This window comes from Anopheles merus, chromosome 3R (assembly GCF_017562075.2).
Source record: "Anopheles merus strain MAF chromosome 3R, AmerM5.1, whole genome shotgun sequence".
Classification (NCBI taxonomy): domain Eukaryota; kingdom Metazoa; phylum Arthropoda; class Insecta; order Diptera; family Culicidae; genus Anopheles; species Anopheles merus.
This window is the reverse complement of record NC_054084.1, coordinates 4331062-4350542: the sequence shown is the minus strand read 5'-3', so window position 1 is coordinate 4350542 and position 19481 is coordinate 4331062.

The following is a 19481-nucleotide window of genomic DNA, read 5'->3' as shown; positions in this document are numbered from 1 at the left end:
GTGTAAGTGATCGTTCACTTTAACGAATCGTATAAGGCGGGCTGCGCTCTGTTCTGTCATGCTTCGGTCCCGTTTTGGGGGTGTCCGTCCGGGTGATTGAGTTCTGGCACTGAGGGGGTGATTTGCACCGTTTTATGATGCACCCCTTCATAACCTGTACAGCCATGTTGGTACTTATTTTAAAATACAAAATGGTCGTCCAAATAAGGAAGAAAGCTATGAGACTACAAACATAAAGTTGTTTGAATGCAGCAAAGATCAAATAACCCAACTTAGTACGTTTCAAATCACACGCTACTGGTGCTTATCCACACACACAATCTTGAATAACACACACAGTTCCCAGGCAACAACGCCAGGAGCTTGACGGGCTCCTCCCCAGGAGCTCCATTACACACCGCTCACCGCTCAGCAAATAATGTTATAAAACAAGTCAACTAGTAATGAGCAGCTTAAGCCCGGTAATTATTTAATTACCACCCAACATGCCCCCCCCTCACACACACTGAGTGGATGTGTCCTCGCACTCAGAACCGCCACCACCGTCATCGTCACCGAACATAATGGTGGTAATTGGCAGAGCGCAAAGCTGTCGTGTCATGTAACGCGCTCAGGCTACCTTTTTGCGAAAGAAAGTGCGCACAAAAGGGGCTACGCGCGCAGCTTGACCTTCGCAGCCGTACGTACGCAATCGGGGTGATGATAGGGTTCCCCTTTCCTGCCAGAAGGGTAAGAGGCGATCGGGGGGAGGTAAAGTAGTGCGACAACTAGCTGACAACGCGTGTTGTTATCAGGCGTCAGCGATCTGGATGCTGCTGTTGCTGTTGCTGCTGTGAACACGCTGCTAACACACGTAGGTACAAATTTATTTAATTAAAATTAACAAAATAGAGTGTTGCGCACCGGCACAGGTTTTTTTAGTTGCCAAAGGTAAGGGGAAAGTGGATGGGCAGCAAGATGGACGGAATTCTAGTCGGCTTGGCTGTTTGATGGTGTCTGCCTATTAGTGTGTTTGTTTTATTCAATTGATTAGTATAATTCCTCAATTATAGCTCATTTCTGCTGATAGTTTTAACTGCGTTTTCGCTATGTTATTGCCAAGAACAAAGTCCTATAGCTCTGTGTCTATCTTAACAAAATTCTGGAATTTACTTCCAAAAAAACAGCTTCTTTCCTAAACATCTGCCTTTTCCATACATCGCGCATCACATGTATAAACCACAATCGGTCACAAAGCAAATATTATTACCATCTTCTATTAAACGATTCATTACTACAGAAAGGCACAAGCTGGTTGTTTGCTATTGTCCTCGCCACAACATCAACAACCAGCTGCTGCTGCTGCTGCTGTGTTTGGTCAACCTAATGCTATTCTCCTAGATGTCCTACTGCTAGGACACAAGGCACCGTTCTCTTACGTACACAAAGCGAAGCTTACTTCTGCAGAGGACACTCCCGTCGTTCTTTTGCTCATCCTTAAAGGGACACACACACACACAATTGGTTGCTTCCTTTTGACCACCAGCGATCAGACGGGACTGGGCAGAAGGATGCATCCCGTTGTGGTGGTTTGTAATGATTTTTATTCTTCAATGGTAGAGGGACACACACACAGACGCAAGAGAAGAAGAGAGTGAGTGAGGGAGAGTTCCTGGTAGTTCTGGTTCGGGGGTACTGCTACATGTCAACATGGTCTCGAGAGGATTTAACCTCACGAACATGGAACCGGTAGCAGTACCGGGAAGGAGCAGTCACGCGACCGACAACCTTGTGGAGTTCTCAGTAGTTTGAGCGATGTATTTTAAAGACTTTTCCATATTCAATCCCTTGAAGTCTTTTCAGTAGTAGAAAAACTACTCAATACGATCATCTGCATTGAACGAAAGCATCAACATACCTCACACAACCGATTGTTAATGGACCTGGCAAAACAGTTACACGCTCCATTTACCAACTTGCAACTACTGTGCGACGCGGCCAAACGCGTTAAGTGAAACGGTGTTTTACTTTATCGACCAATCGACCAAGCCTGTGTGGGCTTACATTCAACCCACCTACAGGCACTGGTTGATGGTTGATTGCGATTGCGAAAAACCCTCCCGTTCCGATAAAACAAACATTGCGCTGCCCAGCTTTGGTAAAAAAAGAACCTCGATCAAATAAAACAATAGATGCCCAGTGTGTTTATGTGTGTGATGGGCACCACCCAGGGCAGCTAATTGCTCCAATCAACGAGGACACCCTTCGCTGGGTTTGCTGTTGCCCTTTTTTTGTGCTGTAACCGCTTCAGTGAGCCTTCCCTTTACCTTTTGTCCGGTGGCGCTCGTGGCGCTCCGGCGAGGTGTGAACTACAAAACCTTTCATCGAATTCATTACGCTCATTTCGCAAAACAAACCTTCACCGCCACGGAATGGCAAATCGAGCAAGAAAGGGCGCCACCCCGCTTATGCATCCAGAAGTGCGGGTGCGCCCGTGTGTGTGTGTGTATGTGTGTGTTCGTGAGTTAAACTTAATCAAACACATGGATGCTCCTTTAATTAACGCAATCACAGTAGCGGAACTAATCGTCTTCGTTTCGATAACGAAACCCGCCCCCTTCGAGCTGTTCGAGCCTGCCACAAACGGGGTGGGGGGGGGGGGGGGGATGGGAAGGAAATTAAAGCAGATAACCAACATGCATGCAAGTTTAGCCCTTCGTTGCCCTTTTTACTGCTGAGCATAAATGGCGCGTACGTTGAAGCTTAGCCGTTGAGGTGCGAAAAAACAAAGCAAAGAAAAAAATACACACACAATGAACACAATTTATGCCACCATCTATTCATCGCATAAAATGCGGCTAAGCCGCAAAGGCAACGATAAATGCGATAAAGCTTCCCGTTCACGTGCTAAGTACAACATAAACATCACACACCATTTACACACACCGCGCACACACAGAGACTCTTCTTCCGATTATTTCCCCAACACACACACACACATTCGCCATAGCAGGCGCTGGAGCTGGACAAATGGGAGTCCGAGCGATTCAAATCATTCATGGCGCTGGCATGGCCTGCCAAGAAACAAAGCAGGGGAATATATTCTGCAAATTAAGGCAATTCTTGGTGGCTATTGTATTCACACACCCAGCCGCTTCTGGTCGTCAGTGGGAATAAATTAAAGCACAATGCACTCCCCTTTTGAGAGGGAGGGGGGGGCGTTTTTACACCCACAATAACACGTGCTAGAAAGCAGGCAAAGCATGCTGCTTTTCTCCCCCCCCGGGAAAAGGCCTTGCCAAATACAATGTTGGGGCATAAAATCATGAATAAAAGAAAGGGAAATGTTTTCATGGTTGAAATTTGTGGTCGAAAATGTGACCATTTTCTTGATTAATGTATAGAGAATGCAGCGTTGTATCAAAAAAGTTTTCATTTTGGATGTTTTGGCTAATGCTTTTGAGGGTAAAGAAGAAATTTGTGTCATTGCTTTATATAATTTAGGGAAGAATATTGTTGTTTGCTCCAGTTTGAACCCTTTCCTTGATATGTTATCTGAGCTTCTTTTTTGTGACCCGCATCCCCTTTCTACCACTCCTTAAAATCAAATCAAATAACCTTCGTTAAGAGCCTCCTCATCTCTTCCACTTCATCCACGCGCAAACAACCACATCCTTCACAGCTCGTTCAATTAATACCCACATTCCCCCTTTTTTTCTAGTACGCTGACTGCGTTACAATCTATGTTGTTGCTTCTAATCAAACTCTCCGGGAATATAATTGACCCTCGTGTGGCTCGCCCAAAAAAGCATAAACTAGAGCAATATAAACTAGAGCGGCCAATCCCGACTGATGGTTTCCCTGCGGTTTCCCCTTAAGACACTCTCTTGTGCACCACCGCATAAATCAATTCCTTTGCCAACGAATAGATGTGTAAACCTAGCCACACACACACACAGCTTGCCCAACCGGGCCAGCGTGTTTATTGGACATGATAGCTGGCAATGATAAGATTTATGTTTCATAATCATCCCGTTGTTCCAGCGGCCCAGCAATGTGGTTTGATGTGCGTGTTGATTATGTTTCAAAGAACAAGAACTGCAGCAGCAAAAAATCACTCTCACACACACACACCGAGAATGGTTGATTACAGGACACAGTTGGTCGTTATGATATGATTCCAACCGAACTGCAAGCGGGAAAACTCAATATTAAACAAGACAAATGGTTCATTCTCCTCCGCCCCACACACACGAAAGACACAGGCACAGGCTTGGCAAAACTTCGACCAACGCCTCCCGAACAACTCCAATCAATTACAGATCAAACATTGATCAATCATTCCCGATCACGCGGGGGGCGGGGAAAAAGCATTCCATTTTCCTTCCATCCATCGCCAAAGGATGGAGTTTTTGCCAGCAAAGGGCCCTCCTGCCATCCGTGTGGAAATGCCATCCGTTGCCAAAAAGCATGGTGTGAACATAAAAGCGGTAATCTGCGGTCGTGTTCCCGGGAGTGGTTTTCCACCCTGCCCCCTCGGCCTTTTGTCCTCTTCCAACTGTTACGGGCTGTTTACATAACGCTTTTTCTCGCTCGTGCACCCTTCCACCCCGGGACCGAAAAGGATGCGTCAGCAATGGCGGACGGCAAAATGGCTCACGGTTCTGGGATGTAACGTTACGTTATCCATTTTCGGCACAATCGCATGTCTGTGTGTCTATTTGATTGTTCCCTTATGGGAGTTGTAAGTTTGTCCTACAGCACACACAACCACACACACACACATTCCCATCCGGCGTGGCCTGTGCCATAATTCAATTTAATCCAATAACATTATTACATTATTAGAAAATCCGTGTGTGAGAGATGCGGCAGATGTTGTAAAGTACTTTTCCTTTCCGGGATCGTTAGTACTTATTTTTTTACCACATCAATAATGGTTTGCCTTTTTTCTGCCAAGGGGACGGGAATGGTTCCCTTTCCTCTTTTGATGCTTCACCGTGTCCTTGGGTGCATTTTGTGTTTTATGCTTGATGAAGCAGCTTAACGAATGCATCGGTTTGGAGGGTAAATAATGTTATCGGAGACTCAGAACACACAAAACATTCCTTACCACAAAGGTTTGGACGTTTGGGTTTGAAATGAATGTTGTAGCATAAAATCTCTTCCTTTATTTCCTCTCGAAAAACCATTAAAATGTTCTTATTCAAAATCAAACAAAAAAAAAACATGTTCCCACTGGGCAAATATCTTCTTACATCCATCAACCTATAAAAATACCAAATTTAAAAGAACAACAGCATAGATTATTGCGCACTCTGTTTATGCACGTCCTCTCTGCAGCACAGGACGCGAAACACCCATCCACACTTAACTTACACGACAAACAATCGCGCCCGAAATGATCGTACAATTCGCAGGCGCGTTAAGATGCCACACGGCGACCGTGGATCGTAAATAAAAATCAATGAACCAAAACTGGGGAGGGGTGAACAAAAAAAAAACAATCAAAACCCAGCACAAAACATAACGAACTCGCTGGCGAAACGAAACTTGCCGCGAAAGCGCACGGGAGAAGAATTAAAACACCCTTTTCCCTTTTCCTTTGCCCCCCCACGAGGAAGCCCTTTGCTGCAGTGGAAAGAAGTCCTGCCAACATCATCATCATCATCATCAGCATCATGATCAGCAGCAGCAGCAGCATTGGCATCATTCGCGCAAAACAGAATTCGCCAGACAGATCAACGCCAGGCGTGTGTGAGACACAATTTTCGCAAAACAACCGGCGCAAAACAGAGAAGGCAACAATAAAACAAACAGCAACAAGAGCGAAAAACACGCCACGGACGTAAAATCGTTCGCCAATCTGTGTGTTTGTGTATGTGTGCATTTTCTGTTATAAAAATATACACAGCAGACGTTCGACATTTATTTGTTCGAATTTATGTTTCACAATTGTAAAGCATGATATGCTTTTCAGTGGAATTGTTTCTTCATCTTCCCATCCACATGATGGCTGCGCGCAGTGTTTTGTTGCGAGCGATCTGCGCGCAAAACATAAACGTGCAATTTCAACACGCCGGGGACACTCCGCCATCAACCGTACGTCCATTGTGTTCTTTGCTTCTTTCTCATCGCCTATCTTGCCACCTTTTGTGTCCCTTTTGTATCGCTGTTCTGTAGTGATTTTTGCAGTGATGCCAGTGTTACTTCTGCTACTTCTTCTCCACTTTGCAGCGATCGTCACTTCACTTTTTGCGGGCTGTTTCGCTCCATTTTGGCACAGCAATGGCTGTGCTGCCAGTGATGGTGGTGTGTTGGGGGATCGGTTCGAGCATCAATCTCGCGTCTGGCCGGTACAATAATAACATAATAAAGCCAGCGATCCTTTCGGACAGTTCTCCCTTACATCGCCAAAGAGCCAAGCCGTGATCAGCGCGCTCGCTCTATTGTTTGGACGGTTTTTCCCTCCGATTTTTTTTTGTGTGCTCGCAAACAGTGCATCCTTCTGCCTTGTTTTCTAGTGTTGGACCAGACAGACAGCAGGGAAGAGTAGCAGCAGCAGCAGCAAACCAACAACCAGGACGTGCAGTCAGTCGTGCACGGAATGAATAAACATGTGGCTGCAGCACTGCTCGGGCCTTGCGGGTCTTGCGTCGGGACTCGGGATTCGGGTGCTTATTGTATTATTAAAGCAGAAATAAAGCGAAAACGTGAGCGATCATATCATTATGAAGTCTGCTGTTGGTGGCGGATGTTTGGCTTTTCGGTGCGCCGTTGGTGCTGGAGCGCGATGCAATCGCTTGCACAGAGCAAAGCGAATTGACCCATTGCCGTGCCCCGTTCGTTTAGTTGGACTGTGTAGTTGGGGCCACATTATTTTAAACGTCTCAATGATTGCTAATTTACTTTGAGGCAGCAGCAGCAGCAGTACTGAGGCTTTTTCAACCCTTTCCCAGCCGACCGCCAGTTTCACGCCGAAGCGGGACAAAGTGTCTAACAAAGTTTAAGGCAGGCCATCGCCGCCGTGTCGTGTCTTGTCTCGCATAAAATGTAGCAAAATGTCTTAGTGCAAATAGTGCCCGAAGCAATGCAGCAAACGTATTACAATGTTTCACGAGGGAAGCTTTTGAAAAATTGAATTTATTAATCTTCATGGACGATTTCTTCGCCGCCTGAACATGTGATCCTTTTCCATGCTATATGCTTCCATTGCTCGTTGCGGGCGCGGAACACATAATCCCCTCGGGGGGAACAGGCTAAAGTCCTCGTATGTGTACAATGTACACACCTTTTTTTTTGCGGATGAAATGACTTTTGCCAGCCTCGCAGTCTGGTAACATATTTCCCCGGGACATGCGGCCAGAAGAAGCCACATTGTATAATCCGCTGTCATCCTAATTGAATGCAGATTGCTGAGAGGTAAGAGCTGTACGAGCAGAGCAAACCCAAAAAAAACACCTTAAAAGCAATAATAAATAGAAAGCTTAAGTACGTGCTAGCTCGGCGGCGGAAGCGAGCCCAAAAAGTGACACACACACACACAAAAACATCACATCACAAGAGCCTTATTCGGTAGAGACACGCACGGAACACGCTCGCAAGCGCCTGGCTCATCCCATTTCAACCGAATTGCCAAACGCCAAAGCCGTCTCCCGAACGAAAGCAGCTGCTTGCCTGCGTTTCCCTGCGTCAATGACACAACAGAAGCATCCCCGACGTGCAAAAAAGAGTTTAATGGGGTTGGGTCCTTTGCTCTTGTTCGGGGTGCACATCCGTGGTCCGGCTTTCTAGTCTAGTTTTGCCGACGGGGACACAAACACACACACACACACCAAAGCGTCTGTCGCATGTGCCGATGTCCTCATACGAAACGCTTTTATGTTTCAACCTTTCTTCTCCTGCTAATCTGAAGGATGTGCCGACTGTCTCGTTTTGTTTCTTGTTCACCTGAGCGTGTTTTTTTGTTGTTGTCGTTGTTCTTGTGTGTCCACCGAGAGGCAGCTTAAAATAAAAACTAATTAAATTTCAAAGGACACCTACAAGTCAGCAGCAGCAGGCGGTTGGCATTTATGATGTGCTTAAAAGAGGGCAAAATATTAAAACTCCAGGGAACGGTGAAGCAAACGGCGAGAGGCCAAGCTGTGTGGCTTTTCAGCTCTGCCGACGGAAAATTGTTTGCTTCTTTCAGGCAAAAATGGCAGAAGGTCTCTTAAATTGTGTGTGTCTTTAATTTAATTTTTGAACTTTAATATTCTCTAATGATTGTTTTGGTTAGCTCGTATTTCTTGTAAGACAATGTGCTTGTTGTTGTGAACTAAAAATAATGAAACTCATCATTTAGAAGCTTATTTAAATATTCATTTTAGAGTCTAAAAATAGCTCCATCCGCAGTTTAAATTATCGGCTTATTTTGTAAGCTTTTCAAAAGATGTTTTATGTCCTAAACTTCATGCAATATTACGCTTAAACTAACTTTTCACTGTCAATGATTTTATTTCCCCTAAAAAAGCAGCAACCAATAATTGAATTCATCGCTTCCCATTTGTGAGCATAATTTATGTTACACCGTTTCGCTCCATTTGCCCTGTCATTGTCGTCCGGTCGCAGTACCACCAAAAGCTTTGCTTTGCAAAGCTGCTGTCCCGAAATAAACCTGCCAGGGCTCAGCTACTCGGCACCCAATCCAGGTCCAGCTTGCACATTTATGCTGGTTTTTTCTCCCTTACAAGCAAGGGATGAAAAATCGATTTCACCAATCGAGACCAGCCCCTGCGTTCTATCCCCTGCGGTGCGGCAACAGCAAACAACAGTACATAATATTGTGACTTTTCTGCACCATTGCACAGTCACACACACACACAGCTGTAGGAAGCTCAAATACCGTCCAAATACCCAAAGAGGGTGTTTTGTTGTGCGATGTTGTGCTTATTGACCGGTTCGATTGTGACCATTTGGGACCCTCTTCTTCTTCTTCTTCTTCTTCTTTTCCATTCGTCCCAAAAGGTGGGCTGCTTGTACGGGGCTTGGGCTAATCGTTTTTCCACCGCACAAAAGATCAAACAAATCGTCCCATTTGGGCCGAAAGCGATCCAAGCCAAACCACGTTGATACAAATGATCCCGAACGGATCTACTGCACAGTGGTTTGTGTTGCATTTGGCCAATTTATGACAACAATCAGGGATGGTTTGGTGTGTGTGTGTCGCTTTTGTTTCTTCAGGAAGGATGGTTGTCCATTTTGTGTGATTGTACAGGATCGTTTGCCGAATTGTAGAGGCTTATGGCTTAGGACATGGGACAAACCTGCCATTAAATAGAATTATTACATGATATTGAAGCTGTTGTTTCGGGCTTCGTAGTGTTGTCGAGCTTTCAGTAGGATTGGAATAGAAAATAAAAGACCAGATGGAGTTTTGTAATGCTATTAATTGCGCAGCCAAAAAATACGGTACACACAAACAACAAATCGTTGTGCGTACGAGCAACATAACCTTGATTAAAACACACTGACCCACTCACTCTGTGTATTTAGCCACCATTTTGTCCCTCGTCGCTTATTTGTTCTGTGCCGTAATGACCATAATTCTCACTCAGCCACAGACCCGGCCATAACGATAACGCATACGCATCATCACACGTTCATTAATCAAATCCAAATGGTATCAGGTAACCAGGGTAACACGATACGGTTAGCCTTTGTGCTCTGCTACCTTCGCTCGCTGCAACCTGACCGCAACTGCCCAGATCCTGGACCGCATAAATCTTAATGTTGTGACATGCGAGCCCGGAAAGAGAAGCCCAATCATAACAATTCCTGCCTGAAACGCCCGAAAAACAGAAAGAAGTCGGCCGGTATCCCAAAAAACGTATCGACACCGAAACGGTAATGACACAAATAAAATGCGCTCCGAAAAGGGAAAGAGCCCGATCCCGACAACCCCCGTGGTGCCGTGCGTTTTGGGTGCGAGCCTTCTGCTGGGGCCCCTTATAACCGGGGGCGGCTAAGGGACCCGTGGGCCGAGGGACAATTAGTCTTTCGATAAGGTGAAAAATTATTCCACACTGGAGAACGACAACGTACACACAACACACACACACAAAAACGGGCCAAGAATACAACGTTCCTTACGACTCACGGGAGGACATACGGGTTGGAGGATTGTTGTACATGAGGTTGAGGTTTCCCTATTCTCTGCTGCCTTCGTCTCCTTCCCTGATCGACACCATCAAACATCAAACGATGCGCGTGTGCCTCTGAAAAGGTGTTTATCTCAACGTAAAACGGCTTCCCCGGGGTGCGCTTCAATCGTCCTTGGATGCTCAGGATGCCGCCACCATTTTAATAGCCACCTAACCCTTGTGTCACCCCGCAAACAAACGGCCACGGACCACACACGTTGGGTTGGATTCGGGATCGTGGGTGCGTGTCTAGTTGTACCTTTTGCCGGACTTATACCTTTCCGCACGTGATACATACAAGAAAAAGGAAGATCTAGCGGTGGATTAAACGTTATTGATCGCATTAGACAGTACTATGGGGACGTTTGTTGGGTGCCTGTTGGCCAGATCATTAGGAATTTTTATGGCATTTTCCATCATGAATTCAACATTTGGAGGAAAAAACAGTGGAATGGAGATTTTCCTCCAAAAATAACATAAAAATAAATGACCCCAACGCACTGTTATTTCTTTATACAATTCACTCACACAAGCAGCATACAAATTACCCGCCACTTTACACACAATGGTAAGACAAGGCAGCACACCACCACCACCACCACCGCCACTCACAACTGTATTAAAAAGGGCGCAAAGGCGTGTTCCCGGGCTGATAAGACGCTAAGCCCTACAAAGCGAAGGTGTCTGTGTACATAATCATGAACCAACGTGCTGCAATAAGTGATCTCCCCCCATCGAGTTTCCCGTTCATACTTTCTACACTTTAAACCCTCAAAATGCAAAGCAACAACCGTTATACGATCCGTGCTGCTGCATCGGCAGCGGCAGAAAATGGTTGGAAAATTGTATTGTAACCATTTTGCCGGTCTTGATTTAATTAACCCCTTGCCGGGCAGAACGTAGCAAAACTTGGAAGCGAAGATTTTCACCCTCACCCAACCCACTTAAGGGTGTTTCCAAGCTCCCATACAAACCATCCAAAGTACAAAGCGTTTATACCACTCGACAAAATTAGTAACACACACACACACACAGACACCAACCAACCAACCAACATCACTTTTACGACGCCATTATTCCACCATGACGCCCGGGAGAAAACTCATCTTTTGCGCGTAAAGTGGCGTAACGTAATGCTGGCTAATTCAACCCAACGTCGTCGTCGTGATAGAGCAAACACGCGGCAGTGTGACATACCCACGCCACACGCCTTCCACCCCGTTCCAAACACCGGGAGAAAATCCCGAAAACAGCGCACTGCTCATGAAAAACCCATTAAAATTATGAACGGCTGTCCCCGTTCGGGCACCAGGGAAAGATTGGGCCGTCCCGCCAGACAGAACGAGTTTTCACCCACAGCTCCCCACAGAGCCTTTTAAAGCCCTTTTCCCCCTTTGGTGGTGGTTTAAAACAATCACCCAAATGAAGTCGGCCATAAATTTCAATCTATCGGCTGAACAGCTTCACTGGAAGAGGAGCGAGGGAGCGGGAAGGCAATCCCAGTTAATCCACTTCAGCAAAAATAGGGGGAGATGGAACACAATCACAATCCACAGGGAAGTGGAAGTCCTTCGGGCAGGGAATGGGGCATGAGAATAAAACATGAGCGCAGACAGAAGATTGTCACACTTCACTCGGTTGAAGATGTTAGTTGTTTCATCCCATCCATGTTGGTTGGTGTTTGATTCCAAGTCCCTTAGTGCATGGGGTGGTCGTTTGATAGGAGCAGGAGGTGCCAGTGGTGTTAAATATTTAATTCAAAATCACGATCGTTTAAGGCGGGTGGATGGACGCGATTTGCTGTGAAAAAGGGCTTATAGAGCACGACTGGGTTGGGCTGAGAGTCACAGGCCTTAGAAAGCAAGGGTGGATTGATATATGTATAGGACGCGTGTGACCTATGTGTGGGAAGCGTGGCGAATTGTAACAACTATTTGAACAACACTGAAGAGATGTTAACAATAATTTCTCATCAACTGTCTTCATACACTATAACATCGATGAGAGATTGATCATTAACCTTAACAGAACATTTAATTTTAATATATTCAAGATCTCTTCCAAACAAACTTCTAAATTCCTCCTTGTATCGATGCATCTCCTATCAATCCATCTGCAACGAATGCACCGAGAATGATGCTCGTAAACCCCCCGCATCGATCAACCTAATCACGCCTAATAGCAACATTGTAACACACTTAATGACGATCCGAAAGGGTCATTTAACACCTCCAGCTTTGTCACCGAATACGAACACACCGAAACCTCCCGAAAAAGGTTAAACGATCATCAACGAACACCGCGCGCCAGCAGGCTGCAGCAAACAGGACCGTTCACCGCGCTCAGGAGGACGACTGCTGCGTGAAGCATCGGGTTCGGGTTCGTCGCTTAACCTACGCTCGCGAGTGATCCTCCCGCTGCCCTTCCATTACAATAAAACCCGCTCGCCAGTGCACCGCAACGGGGGAAATAAATGGCCGTACGAAGCGCGAGTGGACAGCTGTCCAGATAAGCTGCCGGTTCGGTTGCTCTCCGGGGTCGGCTTCAATATGTTCCCGTCGCACCGTCCGCTCCCGACGCCCGCTGAAGTGCATAGCGGCGATCTAAACGATCCTCCACGACTATGTGCGGGCCCGCGTTGCATCTGCCACATTGGAAGCCCCGAATGCGTCAACGCGCTTCAGATAGAATAAATGATGTGACACATTCCCGGCCCATTCCTCCCGTCCCCGATCCGCTCGTCCCGAAAAAAAAGGTCGTTTGTTCGCGCGCTCGCGGTTACGTTTTCTCGCGCCATCCGCCTCTTCCTGCTTTTGCTGCCCTCTCCCCCCTCTTGTTGTCCTGTCCACACAGCAGTGCATGTTTGTATTCGAAAGAGATTATTTTACCAACTATGATCATTAATTTGAGCCACCGGAGAGATAAATCCTGTTACCGTATGGGTGCACCGGTCAGGCGTCCGGAGAACCCATAATGCACTCACGATATCGGTGACCGCCACCGCGGATTGCACTGAAAGGATGACGCAGGGAAGGGTGGAGAAGAAGGAGCGATACATTGAGAGAAAAGGGAACGAGCGCTAAATGGACACTATGGAGAATGGAGAATGGGTCGAGAAGCGTGCACCTACACGCAACGTGCGCGCGCACACACACGCACGCACTGGCCACTAGCTACCTTTTAGCTGCCGTGCTGGCGCGGCCATCCTCGTCGGTGGCGGCTGATAGTAGTGTGTTTAACCCTCCACAAGGGGAAATAAATATCCTCGAGTGGATTGTGTGACAGCTTCGAGCCTGTTGATAAAAAGGATCGATTTTGGTCCCGCTCGGATGCGTGGGGTCGGTTAAGTTGTGGTTAATCATTGAGCGGAGGGAAATTGATTTGGATTAGTGACGAGAAGGTTTTGGATCTGTATGGGAAAGAAGTGCTGTGATAAAAGTTTGTATATAAATTGAAAACAATTTGAAGTAAATTATTAAAATTTCACTTGTTCTTTTCAGACAATGTTGAAGCTTAATAATCAACACACGTCCATTTGTGCGGCACATTACAACTCACAGCAAGCCTTGAGCAAACAAATTTGCAACTCATTTTCACCGACACGCCATCATTATTACGAACGCGCGCGCGTACTCGGCCATCATTCGTCCGTTCCCGCGACCTTCTCCTCCTCCGACCAACGTGGAAAATCCCGTTCTATTCCTCCCCGCTCCATTGACCACATGAAAATGGTAACCACACAAACAAGCTAATGTACGCGGGGGCAAGGCAGCAAGAAGCAGCCAAAAGGAATCCATTTGCGAAGGGCAAACTACCATCACAGCACACAAACTCACAAACACACTGACACACTCACTCGCTCTCACCCGGTTCCACGCTCAGTTTCACGCAAAACAGGGGTGCGCCATTTGTTGTGTGTTTTCATTCTCGTCCTTGTTGGTGTGTTCTTCTAGCCGCACGGTCACCCTAGACCGTTGATTGAATTTTCACCCCATATAATACAGTGGTGGAAAAGCGTCGCAGCTGAAATCGATAGCGGCTCGAGCGCAGTGAACCCCTTCCTGGGAAGCGCCAGTGAGAAAGAGATGCACAAACGCATCGCGCTCGGTTTCCCCGCCGCTCGGTTCGACTGGGTGTGTCCTTTTTCTCCCTCCCAAGGGCATTACGGAGTGAATTTGTTGGTTCAGTTCGCTGCTGCTGCTGCTGTTCGCATCACAAATTGAATACGTGTTCATTATTACGCAATTTTCAGGATCCTTTGCGTCGCCTGCACGGGGCTTATGGGGATTTGTAGCTACACGTATCATGGCTTGTACGTTACGACTTTTCCTCCTAATGGTGGTTTCTGTACAATCAAAGGCGACGCTCTGTTTTCGAGCAGGAGAAAGGGGGAAAGGATGGGAGAAAACCCATCCAATCTGCTTTGTTTGCGATTAGGGTGATAAATGAAATGATCACATGAACGCTTCACGGTGCGTCAATTCTTCTTTCCCGCTGGAGATGGGAGACGCTGCAGGGAAACAACACGAAGACAACCATAACGAAGTTGGTGTTTTTTTTTTTTTTTTTTTTTTTTTGAGGGGAAATGGCGCAATTCTTACAAACGACGATAGCCAGCGATACATATTGTCTCATGCGAAAGACCATCTTCCGTTTCTGTTCCATCTTCCCTGCGTGTCAGTTCCGCAAGCTGTGTGCAAATGAAGAAGCAAATTAACATCTTTATGAATGCATTTATTTTATCTTCGTGTCTTTTTATTGTCCCCTCCGAGGTTTGTGTTGTGTGTGTGTGTTGCCAAAGGACATAAATTTCGGCAACACAATCTAGTTTATTGGCCATTTTGGGGGTACAGATTGAATTTATCTTTTTTCGGGGCAAGAAAAACAACACTTCCATTTTATTAAACACTTTCCACAATGTGTAATAGAAGTGAAGGGGAATTGATGATATATTTTATTGTTTTTTTTTTGTATGATTCAAACATGAACTGCAAACGAGGAAAATCTTTATGAAACCTTACGTTTCGTGTGCTTCATTTTAGAAGCATTTTAACCGACGGCAAATAACCGCAAACATTCCACAAACATGTTTGTTATTATTAAAATGCTCAAATAGCGATAAATCCTTCCCAAACTATAATTACCCGTAGCTGTACATGTTCCACTGCATCAGCATCATTTTAATCCACTCTGGAAACAACAGGCGTTTAAATCGTGTTAAAAATCAGCGATTAAATCGAACCGAACTGCAACCATCTGGCTCTGGAAAGATCGTCTTTCCGTGTCAAAAACGGGAACGAACCTCTACAAAAACAGCACACTAAACATCTGCAGTACCCCGCTCTCATAGCCTGCCACTCCGGGGAACACCAAAATCATGCTTTCGACGGGCACGAATAGCTCAGAGCACGATCGTAGGCATAAACAGATATTGATAGATATTAAACGAAGATAAACTTATTAAACCCGAACCACACCGGCTTGCAGGCCAATTCCAGTGCAGGCGAAACACAGGGCGCTCCAGACACCCGTGATCCTGCCATGTAAGCCCCCCGCTCCCCCTGCTTCCCCTTTGCACGATCATTTATTATGATGTTGCCAGCGACCCAACAATTCCGACCCGGGCGGGTGTTCCGAAGCGCTGAAGGTGAAACCATCAAGCCCCGGGACCGGGTAACACTAGGACACGGGCAGTGGAGAAGATCCTGTTAAGTTCTTGCCTTCAAAAAAAAAAAAACTAGCCCCATCCAAGAGCAAGCAAAGGCAACACACAGACACCCAACACAAAAGCTACCATCATCATCAGCTAGCGCGAAACGATGAGCTTAAATTGGAAGAAATGGGAAAAACGAAATTCCTTCCATCCTACAACACAGCAAGAAGCACAAACATAAAACAAAAGCAACACGAAATCAGAAGAAACAAGAGCGAGAGAGAGAGAGGGAACGCAACCAAAAACTGATCCACAAGCACGATGGCGAAGGCAGGTCTATGTCGAATTGGATCCCCTTCCGGCGACGAAATGAAGACGAAAAACAACGGACGAAAGCAAGAACAGCAGACACCGAACGCTGCAGCAAAACGCTGGAAAAGGAACGATCCCAAAAACCCGCCGCACCGCGATCCAGGGCCGCGATCGCGTACGTTCCTCCGCTCCCGCTGTCTCTCGCGCTGGTATGACGATGGCGAATGGGCGATCCCTTTGGCCGGGTCTCCGTCGCTCCCTCGATTAACGCCCATCTTCTTTCGCAGTTTCAGTTTTTCGATTTTCGGACCTCCTCGACCGGTGTTCAAGCCGCGGGTTTCAAGCGCTACGAATTGGCTACGTTTCCCTTCTCTTTCTCTCTCTCTCTCTCTCCCTCTCGTAGCTGTGCCGTGTGCTCCTCCCCTCAGCCCGAGAGCCCTTTTTCGACCGTCGCTTGCGCTTTGCGTCCCCGGGGCGATTTGTAATATTTCAATCTAATAATTATACACGGTGTCAGCCATATTGCCGAACGTTTGTATAACTTAACTAATAGCCGCGGAACGACGAGCTCGGGTCTTTTTTTTTTTTTGTTCACTCTCTCACTCTCTTCCAGTTTTTGCCTGTTCGTAATGATCAAGGTTTTGTTCTTGGGTTGGACTGGTGGAAAACATGGGTTCCCCTACAACCTCCTGCTCCGGGACAGTAACAACAACATCAACGGCACATAAAGCCGTAACATAACACACAACACACGAAACACAAAACACATCTTTTCCCCGTGCTGGTGCCTTGCCCATCTCGCTAGAATGAGAATTTTAAGCTGAATCATAAAAAGTAAATTAGAAAACGGCATCGGCAAAGGAGCGCCCCGGAGGGATACGATGCAAGACATGGCACAACAGACCCGAGATGCCAGAGATGAAAAATGGCCCCGGTGTGTTGCTTGGAAACTGGGGAAACTGGGTGGCTGGGCCGATCGACGTCACTAGGCAACGAGCTGGGGCGGAGAGTGATCCTCCCAATCGATCGAGCTTTAAAAATGGCCACCACAGGAACCTCACTATCGAATTCCGGGATTTAATGAACATCGGGTCCGTGTTTTTGATAGATGCTTTCAATGCCTTCTATCCTATCAAAGCGTGCAGAGAGTCCGCTTTCTCTCTGTGGGCTCCACAAAAAAGCCTTTAGAATAGAATGGAAAGATAGACCCTCGATTAAGCCGCTCGAATGTTCATGCTGTAGGGCTTAATTAATTTTATAGAGTTATAAGCGATTTCGTTCACGATCTCCAAAGCCTGATCGAACCCACAGAACGAGAGGTAGAGAGCCGAACGATCAGCCGGAAACCATTCGCTTCGGCAGAGCAGCAAACCAATCGAAACCAAAAACGCCCTGGCGTAGAAGCTTATTCGGAAATGGAGTCAGAAATCACTTTAGTCACGATTGCTCACGATTGCAAACGATTTGATTGTATCGAGCCAGACAGAGCGGGGTTCTGTTTTTGCAATTAACAACCAAAGACAAATTGATTCGTTACTTGAGCATCGTGTTGTTTGGTCGAGGCGTTGCAAAGCAAATAACAACAGCGGGAATTGTCTTCATTTGCTTCCAAGAACAATTAGGTGTTGTGTTTTATTTTTAAATTATTTTTCATACAACAAACCACAACCTATCCCGAAACGATCGATCGATATAGCACGATCAATTGAAGCGGTAAAGTGCATTCCAAGTGGAATTAAATTCCACCGCGTTAAACTATTCCCTTCGCACAAGGATGTGTGGTTTCCGGCTGTAAACTGAGAGGCTCGGGTTTTCCGCAGCGTCGCCACAAAATCGATCGCAATCGACAACTTCACCACAAACAGAGCATCAGTTCTGCATGGTTTAGCAAAAAGCTCATTTCCACCACATTCAATTGAATTCAATCGGCCCAAACGAACCACCGATCGGAAGCGAGTGTGGTTGGTTTAATGTTTTTTAAATGAATTCCATTCCCTGGGCAATTGCAATTGCCGTGGACAGGCACGGTTGCGAACGTGCAAGGAAGCGGTCAACGTTCAATCAATTCGAAACAGTTCCCATTCAACCGTGCGTAATTTCTCGGTAAATAGTTTCCTCTCCTTTAGACACCCTTTTTTTGTACCTCACAACAATCAGTTATCAGCAGCATAATGAAAATACTATGTAGCAATCGACGCGCAGAGGGGACGAAAAAACAATCATCAGCAACATCGTAACCCTATCGATAGCTCAATAAATTGCAGCTGACAGATTGACAGGTTGCCCCGCTGGACGGGACCGAACTGTGGCACAACTGTTGCCGTTGTCTACCGATCGCACCATCGATCAATCCGTTCAATTAACAGCCTCACCTCAATCTGCTCACTCTCCCTGCAATCGCTCCACCTCAAATAACAAATGTTTATGCAAACGCAAAGTTAACCAATTATTGACGCGATCGTAGCGCGGAGAGCGTCGAAGCGTCCGCGTTCGGCCAGCTGGACATCAATCATAAGTAAAACACAGCCCAACTTACCAACGCTTCCTTCGGGCGCTGAAAAGGTAACACAGAGAGAGAAAGAGTGAGAGAGAAATAAGGTAAGCAAGCGATCCTCATTCAAAATGAAACTGACGGACGAAATGGCTTCCAACGGGCGATCGCTCGGACCAAAGGCGTCATCATCATCATCGTCGTCTTGGTCGTTGTCGGCGGTGTGGTGAAACTTTCCCAGCCAGGGCACAAGGTGGCCATCAAGCCACAAGTTGGAGGGCTGGGTTTTCAAACCCGGCCAACCATCACAATCGATCGTGGCAATTTATCATCCTCGCCCCAAACCGGACACCCCGAGTTTGCAGCAGCGGCCAGTCCATTCAGCTGGACTCTGGAGTCTCCCCTGTTCGGGGTCCCACTTGACGCCAATCTCGTTAAATTTCGCGCATACGAATGTGTCCGATTGCACACGTCCATCGTGCGCCGGAGTGTGTTTTTGATGGCGTGGCGTCCCCAGGCCTCCAACGAACCACACCACACCGCACCGAAGAGCGGTGAAAGAAAATCAAGGGTGTAGAATAATAATAACTGGTGGCGTGGCCGACCAGAGGGAAAAGGGTCGCGGGGAACAGAGAGAGAGCAAAATGTCTGCGAGTAAAAATTACCAATCAACCAACATGATTACTATATAAAGTTCGACAAAGGAGGAGTCTTTCTTCCTTTTCCCCGGTGTGTTGTCCGATTCGCAGTGTTCCACCGTGTCGTGTCCAAGCGTTTGTGTTGTGTTGAGTTTTGTTTTGTAGAGATCTCGACGAGTTAAGGACTCACAAACAAGCACTCCCTGACCCTGAGGATAACCGAGGAG